The sequence below is a fragment of the Portunus trituberculatus genome, chromosome 41 (assembly GCF_017591435.1).
Source record: "Portunus trituberculatus isolate SZX2019 chromosome 41, ASM1759143v1, whole genome shotgun sequence".
NCBI classification, from domain to species: Eukaryota; Metazoa; Arthropoda; class Malacostraca; order Decapoda; family Portunidae; genus Portunus; species Portunus trituberculatus.
In genome coordinates, this window is record NC_059295.1 from 39,319,916 (window position 1) to 39,324,915 (window position 5,000).

General features: G+C 41.1%; 1 protein-coding gene across 1 annotated transcript in view; it reads left to right on the forward strand.

Moving 5' to 3' along the window:
• The window catches only part of LOC123516425 (muscarinic acetylcholine receptor gar-2-like), a 333,883-nt gene that overhangs the window by 41,086 nt on the left and 287,797 nt on the right, over positions 1-5,000 (forward strand). The window lies entirely within an intron of this gene.

The following is a 5,000-nucleotide window of genomic DNA, read 5'->3' on the forward strand; positions in this document are numbered from 1 at the left end:
GAGAGAGAGAGAGAGAGAGAGAGAGAGAGAGAGAGAGAGAGAGAGAGAGAGAGAGAGAGAGAGAGAGAGAGAGAGAGAGAGAGAGAGAGAGAGAGAGTCACATGCGCAGACAGAAACATTATTGAAAAACAAAGATAGACAGAGAGGCGGAAATAACCAATGAAACAAACAGATAGACAGGTAGACAGACAGACAGACACGGCTAGAAAGACAACATATTTCCACACAAACAATTTATCCAACCAAAAACTGTGTTCCCCCTGCTTCATAGAGTTACGTATAAAAAGTTCACACTGAATAATTGATACTGTTAACGAAGAGAGGAGGCAATATTCTCTCTCCCACCCCCCAGGAAGAAATAGAGGGGGGGAGGAAATGAAACAAGTAAGGGAAGGTAGACAAATACTAAATAATGCAATACAGGCGGAGAAAAGTAAAAAAAAAAAAAAAAAAAAAAAAAAAGACACTGTTTAACTCATGCATTAATAGGAGGATGGAAGCAACGAGGGCGAAGAAAGGAACATCAAGGTTTACTGCTATCCTCTGCTCCTCCAACTCTACCACATTGACACATTACCACCACTTAAGGACACATACCTGCCACTGATTCACTGTCGCACTAACACTGTTTTCCCGTCTTGTTCTGAAAAGATTGGCAGTATTACGTTACTCCATCAAAACCTTTGAAATTGTAAGACACCATTTTACTTTGACTTGAGTTCCTCGGTATTTTATCAATCAAGAAATACCTTTTGTTGGAAACACTGTACACCGCCAGCTTGCCGCACGCTTCGAGACACGGCAGGCAGGATTACACAGACCAATCAGAGAGTGCGAGCATCAGTCACCAGCAGTGTTACTATGTTTGCAGATGGTATGTAGCAATGGTACATGCTGAGCCTTAGTGAAACGTAGTGAAGACCTTCGGGATTGATTAACTAATTGATATATAGACACTACATGAAAAGTACGAAAAGAGTAACGTATATAAAAGAACCTAAATGTCAAAAATAAAAATTACTTTCAAGTTCCAGGAAAAAAAAGAGTTTGAAAGAACGGTAACACAAACAGCATAGTGGATTCAGATGGCAGGAAACAAAAGAGCCGGTCAATGAGGAGTGAAATGGCGCGCTCACTGCACTGTTGTTGCACCAAACGAGTGTTACATTTTTCTTCGCAAATGCAACAGTTTAAAAGGGTCACTGGATGGCTTCGGAATGGCAGCTGAATGCGGGACACAATGCAACAGGTCAATGGGCAGGAAAAGGAAAATCACATACAGTTAACCTAAATAGAAAAAAAAATATTGTTTCCTCTGCATCGCAAACTATTTAGATATGTCCCTATGTGATGCCCCCATGACCGCAATTCTAGGCACATTCACTTGCTCTGATGTCGAAATCTTATAATTTGAGTCGTTTTCAGAAGTTTGTCAGATTAGACTGTGTTAGGCACTATAATATGTTCTTTCTAGAGGACAAATTAATATGTGCTATTGAAGATCTAAAATGTAGAAATCGACATGTATTTGAACGATTGAACATCTAACAAAAATTGACTATGCAGATCAGAATATGTATAAGGTACGCCATAACAAGAGAGTTAACAATAACTACTATTATCAGAATCTGAAGTGTTAGCTGAGCATCCAAAATCGCAGATCACTCACACGATAAAGTGACGGAATGCTTGTGTACATCTAAACTCATCTCAAACACGACACTAGAGAAAACAAACAAGAATCTCTGCACACATTACATATAAAGAAAAAAAAGCTACGAAGATTGTTTATCACCTTATTCCTTCAATCCCAAAACATTCGTCGAACATCTAATTAACTATTAAAGCGAAAAAAAAATATTAAACTCAGATGGAATAAGAAGGCTACTCAACTTGTTACCTCGACTTTCATCATTCAAGTATGTACAATTAGATTCCTTTTGGGTCTATGAGGCGTGCAGAGGAGATGACATGAAATAGATAATGTTAAATATAAGTAAAACTACAAAGGCATCATATCTTAATCTAATCAAGCAGCCGACACATCAAAACAAATGCGTAATATATAAAACAAACTACTTTTTTATAACTGCTAGTATAGAATAGAAAAAAAAGTAAACATGAAGAAATATACTGACTACCAGAGACCAAGTATACTTATACACACACACACACACACACACACACACACACACACACACACACACACTACCAACCTTGAGTTACACCCCCTCCTATCCCACCCTTCCCACGTGCACTGTACACCTTGATGTAAGCTGAAACAAAAGGTGGTGCCAAACGGCCAGTCAGGGACACAAAACACAAGGCAGACAAGAGGTGCTGGGAGGGAGGGGCTTGGTAAGTGAAGTGTCCTTGATAACACTGAAGAAAAGAGGTCAATGAGTTTCTTTTTTGTTGCTGTTAGTTACACACACACTCTCACACTCTCATTCTCTCTCTCTCTCTCTCTCTCTCTCTCTCTCTCTCTCTCTCTCTCTCTCTCTCTCTCTCTCTCTCTCTCTCTCTCTTTCGATTTCAGCTCTTTCCACCTTTTTTTTCTTTAGACACCTGTTGAGTTTCCGTGAAAATTAATTAAACTTTCCATTCTATATTTTTTTCTCTTTCACGACTGGAGTGTTAATCTGCCTTGTGTTACGGAGGAGAGAGAAGCGTTTCCCTTCGGATAGGAGGAGGAGGAGGAGGAGGAGGAGGAGGAGGAGGAGGAGGAGGAGGAGGAGGAGGAGAATAAGGAACTAAGAGACTAGGGAAGAATTATTTGGTAATGTACAGGTGAAGGATGGAGAAGAAAAATAAACCTGTCATATATTTAGAGAGAGAGAGAGAGAGAGAGAGAGAGAGAGAGAGAGAGAGAGAGAGAGAGAGAGAGAGAGAGGGAACAAGAGCCACAGGGAAGCCAGGTAAGCAAGGAAGGGCCGAAGGGGAAACTTCCTGGTCCGCATATTAACAAACAGTAAGCAACCCCGTGGCTAATAAAACAACACCCACATTCCAACACGGGCATATTTCCCAGAGAAACTCGCCGAAATGAGAAGACTGGTGGCCGCGGGGCGTGTTAGGGAGGGAGGGAGGGAGGGATCGAAGGAGGAAGGGAAGGGAAGGAAAGAGGAAGGATATGGATGTGCTACGCTGTGTTTGTGAGCCTCAGATAACTCCGTAAAAAGTAGGAATAGGGAAAAGATAGAGGGAGTGATGGTGAGGTAGAAGTTTAAGGGATAAAATGTATTTGGTGATGGACGTTGTGGTGGTGATGGTGGTGGTGATGGTGGTGGTGATGGTTTAAGAGGTTTAGATTGTGGTGATAGTGACACAACAACTAGCAGAGGCCATTGCTAACAACAACCACATCAACAAAAATACAATATCAATAGCATGCAGTAACAACGACAATAACATCAACAACAATAACACCATGATAGTCAACAACAGTAACAACAGGAATGACATCAACAGGAAAGATAATACCACCACCACCAACACCACCACCATCAACAGCAACAAGATCAGCAACAGCAGCAGCAACAATACTAACGTAAAAACAAAACAAAACATAAGAAAAGCAACCCCTCTCATTGTGTCTTTCTCTCCAACAAGAACTACGCACCGGAACTATAAATATACATTCTCCAATTCCAATCTTCACCAATTTCCCGGTTCTTGTCAGTTGCGGAAGTGGCCGAGGGTGGTGTCACATGCATACAGAATCAAGGCAAAGGGTTTATCCACTGGCTTGCGTCCTGGTCAGTGAGAAAACAGCAAACACCTTCCCAACCAAACCTTTATTCATACGAACGACATCGCTAAGTGTCTTCTTTCCACGGGATTGAAGTGATGAATTTGAGAGTTGTGGCACTTTCTAGCTTTACTGTAACACCTGTGGCCTGGTTACTGGTTAATGTAGCACTTCTTTATTTCTTATTGGCGTGTGTGTCTTTATGTTTCGTATTTTCTTTAGTACTTTATGTTTCCCTCTATTACCTGGTCTATTCCATCCTCGAAAGTGACGTAGTTTATTTGATAGCTGTCTGAATGATTGCATTCTTTATATACGTGTACGCCAACATCATCACCAACTCAATCACAACACAATTCATACTGTCTCTCGCTCTCTCTCTCTCTCTCTCTCTCTCTCTCTCTCTCTCTCTCTCTCTCTCTCTCTCTCTCTCTCTCTCTCTCTCTTTCTCTCTCTCGTGCCATATGGTCAAGCAACACTTCAATTTGCATTCCTACTCCATCTTCTTTATAAACGCTCAGCATGCAGATAGCTGAAGACAAGCGCATTATCCTGTGTTATTCTTCATTCCACCCTCAGTCCTCGATGCGCGTCATACCACAGTCATTACCATCATCATCATTTTCATCTATAATCCTTTCTTCACTCGTGTCTATCTCCTGCCCGTCTATTTCAGGTTAGCCAAGTAAGTGTAGTGTATCTCAATCTACGTTTTTATGTGCCTTACTTTGTTTAGTTAATAAGATTAGTAGGCAATATTATATCAACAGAAGTGCTTTTTTTTTTATACCATGTGGGCTTTTCACGGGAATTTCTGGGCTAAAGAAGGTACTTTTTGGGGCACCTCCTATGTCAAAGCCCACCCGCTAGGTAACCGTTGCCCTGAGTGAGGAAGCCCAACCTACACTCGGACCGTGGACAGGATTCGAACCCGAGCGCTCTCGGACCCCAAAAGCACGCATGGTTCCACTGTACCACTAATACATTGGTTTTGATTGGTATGTGTTAGCCATGGTATTCTATTTTACCCTTAAAGAAAAATTAAAATGAAGCTCCAAGAAGTCAAATGAAAATCTCAACCTTAACAAACGAATAAAAAAAACGAAAAACAAACGAAAAAAAAAATATAAGGGAAAGAAAAATAAAAGAGAAAAACAATGAAATATCGAAACACAATCCTCTTCAGGCGACGAAGGGACACTCAACAGGTCCTCCCCAATATTAGCTGCAGGTCCTTCCTTCCTCAGTC